This window comes from Macaca fascicularis, chromosome 19 (assembly GCF_037993035.2).
Source record: "Macaca fascicularis isolate 582-1 chromosome 19, T2T-MFA8v1.1".
NCBI classification, from domain to species: Eukaryota; Metazoa; Chordata; class Mammalia; order Primates; family Cercopithecidae; genus Macaca; species Macaca fascicularis.
Window position 1 is genome coordinate 5,742,944 of NC_088393.1, and position 16,923 is coordinate 5,759,866.

Sequence of the window (16,923 nt, forward strand, 5' to 3'; positions counted from 1 at the left end):
GCTTTACTCTATGTTTCTCCTGTTTTCGGTTCTCCTCCTTTGCAAAACGGATCGCTATGTCTTCTAGCTTGGAACTTTGCAAATGGGGGAACGGTACGCCCACATTCCGGCCACGGGCTTCGAACCTGCAGCCTGCACGTTCCCGGCCGGTGCTGATGCTGTGCTAGGTCTCACGTACTCAGCCGCCGCCTGATAACCAGGGCGGGGCCCGGAGCGTGCGGGCAGTGATTGGCACCCGCCCCAGCCTGTCCGCGCCTCGGGCTGGCCCGGCAAGCCAATACTAGCTCCTCTCTGTGCGGTCGTCGGGCGGGCCCTGAGGCTCCCTTGTCAATCCGAGGCCCAGCTGCCGTCGGGTTGGTCGCGGCCGCCTTGGCTGGCGTGCGCCCCCTCCAATGAGAACGGAGCCGGTCAGCGGGCACGTGGGTGGGCGCCGGCGTGTCCCCGCCGGGCTGCCAATGAAGAGGCGAGGCCGGCGTTTGTCCCCGCCCAATCGCGAAGCGCGGTGGGCGGGCCGTGCGGTGTTGATGGGCCCGGCGGAGGGGAGGGGCGGAGCTGTCAGCGCGGGCCAATGGGCACTCGGGCGTGGGTCAGGCAGCCAATGGCAGTCGGGGCGGAGCTGGCGCGCGGCCTTATAAGCCCCCCCCGCGAGCGCTGGAGGAGGGCTCGGTCGCCAGCAACCGAGCGGGGCCCGGCCCGAGCGGGGCCTGGGGGTGCGACGCCGAGGGCGGGGGAGCGCGCGCCGCTGCTCCCGGACTGGGCCGCGCACGCCGCCTCAGGTGAGCCCACGGGGAGGCCGCCGGGCCGTGTCCGAGCGCGGACCCCGCCGCCATGGCCGCCCCCGCGTCGCGGCTCGGGGCTGCGGGCGCGCCCGGGACTCGAGGCCCAGGCCTCGGGCGCGGCCTGCTCGGGCCGGGCCTCGCGCTTTGTCCGGGCCGGCGGGGCGGTTGGGGGCGTTAACCGCCCGGCCCGAGGGCGCCTGCTGGTTTTCGGGTGGGGGCGGCGGGGCCGGACAATGGCGGGGCGCGCCCAGGGGCGGGAGCGGGGGCCCCTTCCTGGGCCGGGGGCGCGCGGGGGCTAGGCGCAGACGGTCCTGGCGCCCCGCACAAAAGATGACAGCGTGGGTGGCCCCGGCCGGGCCCTTTTATCACCCAGGACAACCCTCAGCGTATTATTATTATTATTATTTAAAGAAAGCAAAAAAAAGAAAAAAGACCCCAGTACCTGGGTAACCCCCGCCTGCGTTTCTGGCCCTTTGGGCGCCAGAGGGGCTAAGGGGAAGCCCTCCAGCTGGACACCCAGGGATGCCCCCTAAATGCCTATCATTGCTCCTGCGCTGCCCCCACCCCCGGTCAACCTGCTGTGCCTTGGTGGCTTCCAAACTTGCCCCCCGTACGTACCCGAAACCCCACCCCCCCATAAGCATATGCAATCTGGATTTTAGAAAAAAAACGTCTTGCTATGCAACGGCAGCCTCCACGAGTCTCCCCGTCCCTCCCCCTTCCAGCCTGATCGCCATCTCGAAGGAAGCCCCTGCTCTAGAGAAATGAATTGAGTTGCTTCCGCTGAGACCCTTTTTCTGTGTCCCCCGTGGACATCCCCGTGGGAGCTGGGGACGGACTCGCTCTGAAATCTGCTTGACCTGGGGTCTGCCAGGGCCCAGGTCTGCGCTCAGTGGTGGCCATGACAATCAGGCAGGACGGGGTCTCTGTCCACCTGGGCACGGTGGAAGTTTTTTAGAGGCATGTTTTCCGCCCCTGGGGACAGTGGAGGCATGGACTGCTTTTGGGTGCATCCCATCTGTTTGCTTGGGGGAGGATGCTTGTGTTTTAATAATTCAGCAGCACCTTGTGGGGAAGTGTTCCCCGAGTTGTGAAACTAGTGAGAAGGTGGTTCAGCTCCGTGGAGCCCGGTGATCCTGTCATATGTGAAGAGCGTCTTTTTCCATGTGTTTCTGGCTGGGGCATGTATTCAGCAAGTTGCTTTGGGTCCCACCGGGTGCCTGCACTGTCTTGGGATCTCTGGATACTGGGCTGCATTCAAGGGATCGGTGCCCTGCCCCACCCCTCTGCCTCAATGGCCATTTATCAGAATCTCCCCGGGCTGGAGAATGCTCCTAAAAACAGCACCAGTCCTAAAGCAGGCTCATTAGACGACTCCTATGGGCTTTTATCACTGCCGTTCGAGAGCTAATGACTCCCCTAATTCCCCAATAATAGCTTCCTTATGAGCCACCAGGAGGGTTTGTCAACACACGGGGTCAGCCTTCTCCTGCAGCCCCTGCTGACGCAGTGGGCAGCCTCTCTCCTCTTTGCAGTTTATGTTTTGAAACCCTGAAGGTCGGAGTGTAAAGCCGTGGTAGAGTCAACTTCTGTCTGAGCCGAGGATTTCTGGGACTTGCCAGCCTCGTCTCCGTGTGTCTGATTGGACACCTGGCAGGTCCGGGCGCTCCCCCTCCTTGAGCCGGCGACACCAGGACGGGTCAGACCGTCCTGGCCTGGAGGAGGTCACCGCTGGGGAGGAAAAGAGGGTGACGGAGATTCTGCCGCACAGATGGGTGTTTGTGTGCAGGCTGTTCTGGTGGAAGCGTGTACTGTGTCAGGAGCTGCGCGTGCCTGCGTGTGCACGTGTGTGTTTAGTTGCTGAGACTTGAAATATATATGTCGTGGTAACAATCGGTTTGTTCGCATTTTATAGCCTTTTCTTCTTTGGGGAGGGAGCTGCTAACAAGATGTTAACTACTGGGGTTTAAAGGTATAACTGATCAGCCACCGCACAGCACCCCGCCTGGCCTTTGTTGTACTTTTCTGTCTTGTGGAAGAGACCCTTCCTCAGCCTCCTGCCGTGTCTTCAGTCCCTGTCCGTCCTGCAGGAGCCCTCTGGGGGCGGTCAGGGGTCGCCCTCTGTGTCCTTCTCTCCCGCCTGACCACTCTGCCTGCGCTTTAATTCCTAATTGCTCTGTCTCCTCTGCTGGTTTCCTGCCCGTTTGTCCTATGCCCCGCCCACTCCCCCGATGAGCTGGGGAGGAGCCTCAGCTCCAGGGAAGCCATCTGTCCTCGGTTCCATCTGACACCTGTGGGGACGGGCCTTGCGGTCATGCGTTCACCTGGTCTGGGCTGCTGGGTTTTGAGTGCCGAGTGCCATGCTGGGACAGGTTGGGAGGAGTCCCTGGCTCCTGTGGGTTTAGAGTGTGGTGGGGGAAAGGGTGAGCTGGCTGCCCAGGGCCTGGTCACAGCTGGAATGGTGGTGTGCAGTCCGCTGCCCTCGGGCCCAGCTCAGGGAACAGGCAGGACGAGGCAAGGCTGTTGAGGGCCTGAGGTGCATTCATAGGTGGCTTTGTTCCCTGGATTGGGGAGCGGAATTGGGGGTTCAGAGCTGGGTGACCTTGAGCCAGTCACTTGCTGAGTAACAAAGCAGGTCAGGGGGCACTAAACCTTTCCGAGCCCACTGGGCGGGAGGGGACGGAGAGCAGATGAATGGGGTGGAGGCTGGCGGGGGGCTCCGCAAGCCTGTGCTGGTCACCACCATGACAGATCGGCCGTCCTCATCCACAGCTTCACGCTGGGCTCCTGGCTCAGCTCCAGGGACCTGCCATGAGGCAGCTTGGTGGGGCCTTCAGACGCCACAGCCCTCCCCCTTCCTGCCCCAGGAGCCTCTGCTCCTGGCTTAGGATGCCGGACAGGAGAGCAGGGGCCCAGCCTGAGCTCCGTTCTCATCTGGTGGTCTTGGCGACATCTCTGGGTCTCTGCCCTCGGTTCCATGCCCCACACAGGCTTCAGAGTTGGAGAGACCTGGATTCAGATCCCTGCTCTGAGGCGGTCACTTCCCCTCCCTGGTCCTCGCTTTCTTCATCTGTAAAACGGGTGTAATGGGAACACCTTCCTCCCAGGTGGTTGTGAGGATCAAAGCGGGTAAAAGACACTGAAGCTTGCAGGGCGCCAGGAGCTCTGAGTTCAGAGCCGGTTTATTACATGGCAGGACCCTGCTGCCCCATTGGGGTCTCCCCACCTCTGCCGTGTCCACGTTCTGAGCTGGGACATTCCATGGCGGGGCTGTCCTGGGCACTGTAGGATGAATGTGGGCAATATCCATGACCGCCACCCACCAGATGCTAGTAGCAGTGTCCCCTAAGCTGTAGCAACCAAAAATGTCCCCTGGAAAGCACTGTCACCCCCCCAGTGAGAACCTTGGACTTGGCCTTCAGCCCTGCAGCAGCTCATGGTGTGCTGTGACTGTGATGGGCCTCAGCTCCCTTTCTGTCCTCCCCACTCCCCTTTAGCAGTGAGTGACTCCTATTTGCAAACTGTGTCCTGGCCACACTCCTCACCTGGTTGTTCAGGTTCTCCGCGACCGTCTTTCTGCCCTTCCAGGGTGGCAGCTTCCACCTGAGAGGAGAGGAGTCCCCCACAGGGTCCCCTGCACTCCGTGCATCTGGCCTCTGAGCTCCGGGTCTTCCTGGGCTGCTCTCTGGCCTCTGAGCTCTGGCAGGTCCTTGCCCAGGCTTGCTTGGCTGCCCCCAGAGGTGGCATTTCCATACCCTCCCAGTCACCATAGCCCTGACCTGTCGATTTGCCGGACCGTTTTCTTTAAATCCATTTTAGAATGACGCACCTCTTTGATCTTGGCCTCTTCCTGAACAGTAATGTCCCCAAAGTTGTGGGACGTTAATGTGCTAGTTGCACATACTTTTATGTATGTATGCATGTATGTATGCATGTATGTATGTGTGTATGTATGTATGTATTTATTTTGAGACAGAATCTCGCTCTGTCACCCAGGCTGGAGTGCAGTGGCTCAATCTCAGCTCACTACAAGTGCTGCCTCCCGGGTTCAAGTGATTCTTCAGCCTCAGCCTCCCCAGTAACTGGGATTACAGGCACCTGCCACCACGCCCGGCTAACTTTTGTATTTTTAGTAGACACAGGATTTCACCATGTTGGCCAGGCTGGTCTCAAACTCCTGACCTCCAGTGATCCGCCTGCCTAGCCTCCCAAAGTGCTGGGACTCCAGGTGTGAGCAACTATGCTTGGCCAAGTTGCACATACTTTTACTAACCGTGTTCAAATGAGCTTAACCTCTATATTGAAAAAAAGGAAATGTGTATCTTCCCAAATATTGAGGCAGGAGTGGATTGACAAATTGATGTTTTTTGGTTTTCGGACGAATTGATTTTCAAGCTCACTCCCCGCGTGACTTGGCCTGTTCTTGGATGCTGAGCTTGATTAGATCTGGGTCCGTCCATTCCCTGCTGCTCCCTCGAGGAGCTCGGAAAATGGCCTTCCCTGTGGAGGCGGGGAACATGGGAAGTCTCTACCTCCTGCTTAGTTCTGCTGTGAACCTAAAACTGCTCCCTAAAACAAAGTATATTAAAAACAAAATAACTGGCCGGGTGCAGTGGCTCACGCCTATAATCCCAGCACTTTGGGAGGCTGAGGCGGGCAGATCACGTGAGGTCAGGAGTTCGAGACCAGCCTGGCCAACATGGTGAAACCTCGTCTCTACAAAAATAAAAAAAATTAACTGGGCATGGCGGTAAACACCTGTAGTCCCAGCTACTTGGGAGGCTGAGACAGGAGAATTATGCCAAGATCCTCCACTACACTCCAGCCTGGGTGACAGGGCAAGACTCCGTCTCAACAAAATAAATAAAATAAAATAAAATAAAATAAAATAAATGGCCAGGTGCGGTGGCTCACACCTGTTATCCCAGCACTTTGGGAGGCCAAGGCGGGACGATTACCTGAGGTCTGGAGTTTGAGACCAGCCTGGCCAACATGGTGAAATCTCATCTCTACAAAAATACAAAAATCAGCTGGGCGTGGTGATGGGCGCCTGTAGTCCCAGCTACTTGGGATGTGGGGGCATGAGAATCTCTGGAACCTGGGAGGCAGAGGCTGTGGTGAGCCGAGATTACACCACTGCACTCCAGTCTGGGAGACAGAGTGAGACTCTGTCTCAAAAAAAAAAAAAAAAAAAAAAAAGGTACTCAAACGAGTAAAAACCAAAACAAACAAAAGATCTTCCCCTGCTCAGAACCTTCCGGTGGCTTCCTATTGCCCTTGGGAAAAATTCCAGGCCCTTTCACGTGGCCCCTTTGCTCTGTCATCTGTGGCCTTGTCCTTCCTTTCCTCCCGCTCTCCCTCCTGCGCCTGCTCCTTTCCTGGCACAGCCACCTTCCCTGCCCGCCCTTCCCTTCCCCAGGACCTGTGCACTTGCGGTGCCCACTGCCTGGGGCTCTTTCCACCCAGCAGGCTCCTTGTCACTCCAGTCGCCTCCCTTCCCTGCTTCTCCTTCTTTGCATGTCACATGATCAGAGCTGGGTATTAATCTGTTTGTGTATCTGTTTGTCTCATCTACTAGGGCAGGGGCTTTTTCTGGAAGGGCCAGACAGTAAATATTTTCGGCTTTGTAAGCCAGAGGTCATGTCTGTCCAGACCGCTCTGCTTTGCTGTTGTAGCAAGAAAGCTCCCATGGGCAAGTGTGCCTGTGTTTCAATAAAACTTTATTTATGGACACAAACATGTGAATTCCATGCAATTTTTACATTATAAGACATTTTTCTTCTTTTGCTTTTTTTTTTTTTTTTTTTTTTTTTTTGCAACCACTAAAAGATGTCAAAACCGGCCGGGCGCGGTGGCTCAAGCCTGTAATCCCAGCACTTTGGGAGGCCGAGTCGGGCGGATCACGAGGTCAGGAGATCGAGACCATCCTGGCTAACACCGTGAAACCCCATCTCTACTAAAAATACAAAAAAAAAAACTAGCCGGGCGAGGTGGCGGGCGCCTGTAGTCCCAGCTACTCCGGAGGCTGAGGCAGGAGAATGGCATAAACCCGGGAGGTGGAGCTTGCAGTGAGCTGAGATCGGGCCACTGCACTCCAACCTGGGCGACAGAGCGAGACTCCGTCTCAAAAAAAAAAAAAAAAAAAAAAAAAAAAAAAAAAAAAAAAAAAGATGTCAAAACCATTCTTAGACTGCAGGCTGCACAGAAACAGGTGGCAGGCAGGATTGAACCTGTGGGTTGCAGTTTGCAAATACCTGGCTAGGGTGTGAGTGTCACACTGTGGAAAACTATGGAAACGTCAGCCCTGTGACCCCCTAAGATGTAGGGCAGCTCCTGGGACATGTTGGGTGTTCAGTAGACATTCCTTGTTGAATGAATGAATTTTTTTTTTTTTTTTTTTTGAGACAGAGTTTTGGTCTGTGGCCCAGACTGGAGTGCAGTGGGCTGATCTTGGCTCACTGCAACCTCCACCTCCCGGGTTCAAGCGATTCTCCTGCCTCAGCCTCTCAAGTAGCTGGGATTACAGGTGCCTGCCACCATGCCCGGCTAATGTTTGTATTTTTAGTAGAGATGGGATTGCACCATGTTGGCCAGTCTGGTCTCCAGCTTCTGACCTCAGGGCATCTGCCCGTCTTGGCCTCCCAGAGTGCTTGGATTACAGGTGTGACCCACCATGCCCAGCCTGAGTGTGAATTTGTATCTTCCCAACTTAAAAGCATTTAGAGTCACAGACTTAAAAAAAATATGGGTCATGGCCGGGTGTGGTGGCTCACGCCTGTAATCCCAGCACTTTGGGAGGCTGAGGCGGGTGGATCACCTGCGGTCAGGGGTTCGAGACTACCCTGACCAACATGGAGAAACCCTGTCTCTACTAAAAATACAAAATTAGCCGGCATGGTGGTACATGCCTGTAATCCCAGTTGCTCGGGAGGCTGAGGCAGGAGAATTGCTTGAACCCGGGAGGCGGAGGTTGTGGTGAGCTGAGATCGTGTCACTGCACTCCAGCCTGAGCAACAAGAGGGAAATTCAGTCTCAAAAAAAAAAAAGCGGGGGGAGTGTCATGGGTAATTTCAAGGATCCTTAAAACTGCAGGAATGTAAGAAAATGTGATGCTGACATCCACCCAGACAGCCTCACCATAAAGGAGGAAAAAAGCAGCTACAAACCGTGTGGGTTGGGGGAACACTTCACTGTTTGAGACGCCGGACTCTCTTGCTGTGGGGTTCACACGGCCACCTTTCTGTTACAACTCACCAAGTGTCAGAAGCACGTCGAGTCGTGTACTCGGCCCAAGGAGTTCAGTGTGACCTGGCAGGAACTGAGGTTTTGTTTAAAAGGAAGACGGCATTGCACAATTTCACAAGGCTTTTGTTTTGTAAGCATCCGAACTCTCCTCATTACCAATGCTAGCGCCCCCGATGGGAGGGGCGGGGAGTCGCAGATGGTGGTTTCTTCCAGCCCTGAGCACAGGGAGACTCATGAGCGAGGTGGCTGAGCCGGTGCAGAGCTCAGCTTTGTAGAGTGAGTGGATAGGTGCCCGTCGGTGGCCATCGTGCGGTCAGTGGCCGCGTGGGGGACTGTGCCCGGCCACACTTCCTTTGTCTCACTCTTCTCCCAGCTGACAGGCATTTTCTGAGCCAAGTAGGTCTCTGGCATCTTAGATTTGGGCCTGTCCCAGGAACGTTCTGACTTGTCAAGAAACCGTACCGTTAATTTACGGTCATGCTTTCTTTCCTTGATTGAAATAAACAATCTGGAGAGGCTTGCTCAGAATTTCTTGGCTTTCAAAAGTGGCCTTTTTTTCTTTTCTTTTTTTTTTTTTTGCTTGCCCTCTGTCTCTCCCTGCTTCTCTGGCTCTGCCTCCCTTCCCCTTTTCTTTTCTTTCTTTATCCACCTCAGCGATCTCAGCGAACACGAGGGGATGGATGGCAAGTTTGTGTCCAGCCATCTCTGCCACGCTGGCGGGCTGTGCCTCCTTGGCAGTGGCCGAGCGCGAAGTTGCTCTGTGGCTCTGGACTGGGATCGTGTGTGTTCGGTGGACAAAGGCTGAGAATCCCGAGGCCGACTGCCAATGGCTGCTGCACCCCGAGACCCTGAGGGCTCTCAGGTGCACAGTGACAGTCACTCACGCAGACCTGGCCCTGTTTGCCGGTAGGCACGACCACTGTTGCATTTTTCAGACAAGCCCGGGCGACCCGCTGTGAAAACGTCGGCTGAGGGCACAGTGGCAGGATTGCCCCGGGCACAGACCTCCCTTCAGCATTCATAGCTGGACCCCAGTGATGGCACCTTGTGGGCTGCCAGCGGTGGCAGTGGGCCTGTTTTTGTTTTGGTGGCTGCCCTAGTCTCCAGGGAGGGAACGTGGAGACGGATGATTTGTGTAAGATCAGCCGGCCGTGGATTCAGAATTGCTCTTTGTGTGATGGGTCCCAGGGGTCCCTTTTGACCACAGAGCCGGCCTGAAACTACCCGCAGGTGCCGCGGACCCCTCGATCACGGCGGGTTGGAAATGGGCTGTGTCCTCAGCCCGGACTCCAGACTGCAGCGTGTCTGGGCAGCAGCCTGGAAGCTGGCCAGCCTGGGCGCCCCTGGGAACAGCACTTGACATGCTGGCTGGGTGTCCCGAGTGAGGGGCACCACCCTGGGCTCCCTGGGATGTGAGCAGGACCCGAGCCAGGCTCCTGGACCGGGACAGTCGCGTCATGTTGCCGTCGTCCCCTTCCTGCAGCATCTCCATACTCTCCTAAAACCCCATCTGTCAGACAGTGTTGGCTGGAGGCAGAGCGGGCCTCCTGTCTTGCTGTCGGGCTGCATGGAGCTGATTATCTTGCTCAGGAGAGAGGATTGCCATCTCTAGCATGCACTTGGGTCAAGCCCCTGTAATTTCAACTCCTATTCACTGCTCTATTCCAACTGCTTCCCTCAGGAAGGGTGGGGACGAGGTGGAGGAAGTCGCTCTCCTGACTCCCCTAGAACATAAGGCATCTTGGCCGGGCGCAGTGGCTCACGCCTGTCATCCCAGCACTTTGGGAGGCCGAGGAGGGTGGATCACCTGAAGTCAGGAGTTCGAGACCAGCCTGGTCAACGTGGTGAAACCCCACCTCTACTAAAAATACAAAAAATAGCCAGGCATGGTGGTGCGTGCCTGTTACCTCAGCTACTCGGGAGGCTGAGGGAGGAGAATCACTTGAACCTGGGAGGCAGAGGTTGCAGTGAGCCAAGGTCACACCACTGCACTCCAGCCTGCACAATGTAGTGAGACTCTGTCTCAAAACAAACAAACAAACAAAAAAAAACAAAAAAATAAAAGAACATAAGGCATCTCATGTTACTGTCTCTCTGGGCTGGAGTTGGTGGAAGCCACAGAATTTTCTTGGCCCCTCCAACCACGGGTGTCCTATGTACCCCAAAGGCAGAGCAGAGCCTTCTTCTCAGCCAGAGCCCAAAGGGCAGCTGCGTTAATCGAAACAACTCCTGTGCACTTCTGAGCCTGTCACTGGCCCAGGGAGGGAAGAGGGATGGGCTGCAGCGAGCGGGTGTGGTCAAGCCCAGGCTGGTGTGTGATCACTGGGAGCTGGGGCGGCATGGCTGTGGTGGTGCCACACCCTGAGTCCCTCTGAGTGGGTTTGCATTGTCCAACTCCGCCTGACAGTTGTCAAATGCATGCGTGCCTGGTCAGAGGCACAGGGTGGCCAGATGACCAGCGTCTCCTGCCTGCAGGGCCTCTTGGTGGAAGGAGATGGAAAAGAACTGCCAAGAGAGATAGAAACGAAGCCTGGAGGCCGGATGGCTGTAACCCAGCACTGTGGGAGGCCAAGGTGGGAGGATTGGTGGAGGCCAGGAGTCCAAGACTGGCAAGGGCAACGTGGCGAGACCCCATCTCTACAAAAATTAGAAAAAATTTGCCAGATGTGGTGGCTGTGTCTGTAGTCCCAGCTCCTCGGGAGGCTGAGGCGGGAGGATCGCTTGAGCCCAGGAGTTTGAGCCTACAGTGAGCCATGGTTACACCACTGCTCTCCAGCCTGGGCAACAGAGCAAGACCATATCTCAAAAAAAAACCCCAAAAAACCAAGCCCGGGGAAGCACAGGGCAGGGCAGGGAGGCTTCCCAGAGGAACTGCTGTTTGCGCAGAGCCTTGTCCACTGTGGGAACTGTCACAGATGACGGTGAGCTTGGGAGCAGAGGAAGTAGCGAGGGGGATTTGGGGGTGTGGCCTGGGAGACCCGAGAGGGGATGGGGTCAGGGTGAAGTCCGCCTGGCACGCTGCAGGCAGCCGGGTACCCAGGCCCTGGGGTGTCTCTAGAGGCGTCCCCCGAACCAGTGTGATCATGGGTACACGAGGCAGCAGGCAGCCCTGTCCTCGAGGAGCTCAGAGTCTAGTTGGCAAGTGTAGAAGCAATTCCTGTCACCAGGGAGAGCCACCTCACAGTTGCCCAACCATTGGCTTCAGTGTGCTGGCCAGGTTCTGAGTTTTCTAGGACAGCCTCTCTTAGAGATGATCCTGCCATTTTAAAAAACATATATTTTTGTGGAGATACCATTCACGTACTATAAAATTCATCTTTTTAGGCCGGGCATGGTGGCTCAAGCCTGTAATCTCAGCACTTTGGGAGGCCGAGGCGGGCGGATCACAAGGTCAGGAGATCGAGACCATCCTGGCTAACACGGTGAAACCCCGTCTCTACTAAAAATACAAAAAAAACTAGCCGGGCGAGGTGGCGGGTGCCTATAGTCCCAACTACTCGGGAGTCTGAGGCAGGAGAATGGCGTAAACCCAGGAGGCGGAGCTTGCAGTGAGCCGAGATCGCGCCACTGCACTCCAGCCTGGGCGACAGAGCAAGACTCCGTCTCAAAAAAAAAAAAAAAAAAAAGAACATTTCTATTATTACACAAAGGCACCCTGTCTCCACCAGCGGTCACTCTCCATCCCCTCCCCCATCTACTGGTACCCACACATCTCTTTCCTGTCTCTGGATCGGCGTGTCCTGAACATTTCATAGAAATGGAGTCACACGCTGTGCGGCCTGTTGTGTCTGGCTTCTCTCAGTGGGCATGATATTCTCAAGGTGTATCTACGCGTGGCGTGTGTCAGAGCCTCTTCCCTTTTCTTTCTTTTTGTTTTTTTTTCAAATGGAGTCTCACTCTGTCACCCAGGCTGGAGTGCAGTGGCGTGATCTTGGCTCACCTCAACCTCCGCCTCCTGGGTTCAAGTGATTGTCCTGCCTCAGCCTCCTAAGCAGCTGGGATTACAGGCATCCACCACCACACCCGGCTAATTTTTGTGTCTTTAATAGAGACGGGGTTTCACCACGTTGGCCAGGCTGGTCTCAAACTCCTGGCCTCAAGTAATCGGCGTGCCTTGGCCTCCCAAAGTTCTGGGATGACAGGCGTGAGCCACTGCGCCAGGCCCGTCTTGTCCCTGTTCCTGGCTGCGTCCTATTCCCCTGTGCGGGAGGGCCCTGGTTTGGTTTCCATTGATCTCAGTGGGCATTTAAGTTGTTTCTCATTTTTTCAGCCCCATCCTCTCCCCAGTCCGTGGCAAAGCTCAGGGATTCCTGTGCTGCACCGTGCAGACTGTGGACTGAGCCGGCCCCCGGGCAGAGACAGCATAGAAACCATTTGTGGGGCTGTCTTAGGGGCAGGGGTGGGGCGGGGTCAGTTTGTTGGAGGCTGGGCCGTGGCTAGGCTTCGAGGCGCAGTGGCTGGGCGGGCCTGCAGGGGTGCAGAGGTGCCGTGTGAGGCCACAGGGTCTGGGCTCCAGGTCGTTAGTGGTGAGACCAGGCCACGGGCCTCCTGTCTCTGCTCTGCCCTGCCTCCAGCCTGAGCTGGCCTGCCCTGGCAGGGACCTCGCCGTGCAGCCACAGGGCCCCTGTGTCTCTGCTCCATGGGGCAGCGTGGCCCCGGCTGCCCACAGCTCTGACTCACCCTCTGCTTTGTCCTGTAAGGTCACCCCTGGTGAGCAGGACCCCTGATTCCACCACACCAGGGCCCGACGGCTGTCCTGTCCCTCACCGTCCCTTTGTTGGTGTTGCCCCGCTGTCTGGTTGGCTATGCCAGCCTCCCTGAGGGGCTTTGAGAGAAGATGGCGGGGCCTTTCTTCCCCAGAGCCGCTCCCACGAGTCCAGCCTGGGGCTCCCGTGAATCCAGCCTGGGGTTCCCGCAAATCCAGCCTGGGGCTCCCGCAAATCCAGCCTGGGGCTCCCGCAAATCCAGCCTGGGGTTGGAGAGCACGCTGGTCCCTCGGTCACTTCCCTTTACTGGTCTGGGGCCTGATCCCAGCCCGGATAGGGTTGGGCACCTTAGGAGGTGGCCACCGAGTTCTAAGTGTGTCCCTGGGGCCCAGCAGCCTCCACCTGGACATGCCTCCAGGGGGTTAAAGGGGTAAGTGAGTGCCCCCTACCATGCTGGGCCTCTTGGGAGTGCAGGTTGGTTCTCCAGGGGAGCAGGTGACACTGCCAGGCACGGGTGGTACTGAATGGTCATCCCAGTGCCAAGCCCCACCTCTTCCCACCTCTTCTGTGGTGCTCTCCCTGTGGGAACAGTGACGTGCCTGGGGACTGTCGCCTCCTCTCCCCTGACAGAGGATGTGGGTGACCTGGGATGCCCCATGAGTACCCCAGGGGCTGCTGATGAACATGGGAAGACCTCATGGCAGCGGGGCGGTCACGTAACTAAACACTACCAAGTGTCATGTGGTGAAGGTGGACCCCTGCTTCACACAATGGCCAAAAGCCAAGCCCACACGTAGCAGAGACCAGAACATGTTACTAAAATGATTACAAAACCTCTAGAAGAGCCAGGTGCTGTGACTCACGCCTGTAATCTGAGCACTTTGGGAGGCCGAGGTGGGCGGATCACCTGAGGAGGTCAGGAGTTTGAGACCAGCCTGGCCAACATGGAGAAACCCCGTCTCTACTAAAAAATACAAAAATTAGCCGGGCGTGGTGGTGCAGGCCTGTAATCACAGCTACTTGGAGGCTGAGGTGGGAGAATTGCTTGAACCTGGGAGATGGAGGCTGCAGTGAGCCAAGATTGTACCTCTGTACTCCAGCCTGGGCAGCACAGTGAGATTCTGTCTCAAAAAAAAAAAAAAAAGAAAGAAAAAAAAAAGCCAGACGCAGTGGCACATGCCTGTAATCCCAGCTACTTGGGAGGCTGAGGTAGAAGAATCTCTTGAAACTGGGAGGGGGAGGTTACAGTGAGCCAAGATCGCACCACTGCGCTCCAGCCTGGGTGACAAGAGCAAGACTCTGTCTCAAAAAAAAAAAAAAAAGAAAAAAAAGAAAAGCCTCTAGAAGAAAACCTGTATGTAAAATGATGTATTTCCTTTTTTTAAAAAAAAATTAAAATTATTTTTATGTTTTTAGTGGTTTGTCTGTATAACCAAAAGTGATGTTCATTCGTTCGTTCTCTTTCTTTTTTTTCTTTCGTTCGTTCGTTCGTTCTTTTCTTTCTTTCTTTCTCTTTCTTTTTCTTTCTTCCTTTCCTTTCTCTCTTCTCTCTTCTCTTCTTTCTTTGTGGTGGAGTCTCACTCTGTCAACCAGGCTAGAGTGCAGTGGCGAGATCTCGGCTCACTGCAACCTCCACCTCCCGGGTTCAAGCGATTCTTCTGTCTCAGCCTCCCGAGTAGCTGGAACTACAGGCGCCAGCCACCACGCCCAGCTAATTTTTGTATTTTTAGTGGAGACAGAGTTTTACCATGTTGGCCAGGCTGGTCTCGAACTTCTGACTTCGTGATCTGCCTGCCTTGGCCTCCCAAGGTGCTGGGATGACAGGCGTGAGCCACCATGCCTGGCCTAAAAGTGATGTATTTTCTAAGGCAGCGCTGTCCAGTGAGGATGCAGAGCGAGCCCGTGTTTCTGAATTTTCTGGTAGCTGAGTTAAAAGGTGAAGGGGGCGGGAAATTAATTACAATAGCAGGTTGTATTGAACCCAGTATACCCCGTTTTATCATTTCAACATGTATTCATCCTCAAAACTCTTGGTGAGATGTTTCACACTGCTTTTTCTTTTTCTTTTTTTTGGGGAGTGCTGTCTTTGACATTCATTGTGTATTTTCCTTGAGAGGTGGCCCTTCCTGGTTGATAGTTTGGGGAGGGCCCTGGCCCCGGATGCACCCAGCGTGATGCCAACCTGATGCTATAGATAGGGGCCTGGTGCTTAGTGGACCAGGGCCCACGCCCCTTCCTCTCACCCTCCTATTCCTGCCCCCGCCTACCCCGGGCAGGACTTATGGCTCTGACGGTGTCTGGCTGGAGAAATGAGACACACCTGACATTCACCAGCAATGGCAGGAGACGCCGTGGCAGGTGCGGCTGAAGGAGAGCCAGGCTGTCTGGCAGTGGTCCTGGGCTTATCCTCCCTTTGGGCCCTCGCCCACAGCCTCTTGCCTTTGCCAGGGAGCGCTGAACCGTGGACTGGTCCTGGGGACCAAGGGGTCCTGGCGGCCCAACCCGGGCAGCACCTCTGGCATCACAACTGGTGGGAAGGCGCGGGGCTGGCGGGGCTTAGCTGCTTGGCGCTGAGGAGGTGTTTCCGGGAAGAGAACGGCAGGAAGTTGGAATGCTTATTTGGCTGTAGGAAAGCCCAGGAGAGAGACTTGTGGATCAACACAGGTCAGGAATAACATCCTATAGCCACAGGCAGCTTCAAAGGGCTTGAGCTATCAGAGCAGAGTTGTGAGAGGATTTGCAGCAGGGAGGATGGGCACCCGGAGACCTGCTACCCACGCACCTAGCCTGCTGGGCTCAGATCCACCTCTCCGGGGTCTGTGCCTTTATTTCCAAAGTTGGGGTGGTTCTACAGGTCCCGCTTCAAGGCTAGGTGAGGTTAACTGAGTTACCATGCAAAAAACCTTTGGTGAAGTAGTTCTCACCCCAGGGGCAATTCTGTCTCTTAAGGGACACCTGGCCACAGCTGGGGACATTTGTGATGGTCAGGATTTAGGAGTGCTCCTGGTGTGGGGTGGATGGAGGGCAAGGACACTGCTCAGCACCCTGCAGTGCCCCGGGCAGTGTCATCCCAGGGAAGGCTCCAGGCCAGTGTCCGCTGAGCGGAGGCTGAGGCCCGAATCCAGAGCGGCGCTGGCCAGGTGGGCTCCGGGAGGTCACAGTAATGATTTTTCTCTGGGCTTGTTTCTTTTCTTGACTGTGAATAGAGGTGTTGCACTAGAAGTTCCTAAAATCTTTTTCCATTCCAAGATAGCTTAGGGTTTATGCTGCTCTTCGTATTTGTGCTGGAAAGGAATTTAAGGAGCCGTGGAAGTGATCATAAAGCAACTTGAAAATAATAGTTTTTGCGGCCTCTTTATTATAATGGGGCAGCCAGGTGGGTTGACCGGGGTTTTATGGGCCAGGAAGCAGGCGTGGAGGTTTCTGGGGGAAGCTGGACCCGAGGCAGCGTTGACCCCAAGACCAGGACTCTGCGTCTCTCCCGTTCCAGCCTGTTCCGTACGCCTCGTCAGGTTTTCTGCTCCGGTGAACTTGGAGATTATTGGGGAGTGACAGATCCAGAGAACACGTCCCTTTGCTGCGTGGTGCCACTCAGGCCCCCGGGAGGGCTAGGGGTGTGACTGTGGGTCTTGCAAATGTGCTCCTCTTGGTGAGAAGGATCTGGTTACATTTCATGCCCTTGGGCTGTCCCCTGGCTCAGGCAGAGGTGTCCCTGCTGCAACCCCCACCCACTTCACAGGGTACCAGATGCCACTGCCTAGGAGTTACTAACGTACCTGGGGGTCTGGCACCTGCTCCGTGAAACGCGAAGTCTCCCTGTACTAATTAATCTGGCCTTTAGCCAAAGGGGGGGCTGCAGCCTTTGGGATCTGCCGGGCCGCAGTGGCTGTTACCCCCACAAGGTTCCTAGAGGGATGTTCATTAGAAAAATCATTCATTTTGTGGTATAAAAATCAGCAGTGACAGGCTGGGTGCCGTGGCTCCTGCCTGTAATCCCAGCACTTTGGGAGGCCAAGGTGGGTAGATCACCTGAGGTCAGGAGTTCGAGACCAGCCTGGCCAACATGGTGAAACCCCGTCTCAACTAAAAATACAAAAATTAGCCGGGTGTGGTGGCAGGCACCTGCAGTCCCAGTTACTTGGGAGGCTGAGGCAGGAGAATCTCTTGAGCCTGGGAAGTGGATCTTGCAGTGA

General features: G+C 55.8%; 1 protein-coding gene across 11 annotated transcripts in view; it reads left to right on the plus strand.

Moving 5' to 3' along the window:
* The first annotated feature begins 656 nt into the window (after window positions 1-656).
* Window positions 657-16,923, plus strand: part of KDM4B (lysine demethylase 4B) — a 185,391-nt gene continuing 169,124 nt past the window's right edge. For all 11 annotated transcript variants that reach the window (XR_012428267.1, XR_012428269.1, XR_012428268.1 and 8 more), the window contains exon 1: window positions 657-776. The gene's annotated coding sequence lies outside the window, so the exon portion shown is untranslated. The remainder of the gene's footprint in view (window positions 777-16,923) is intronic.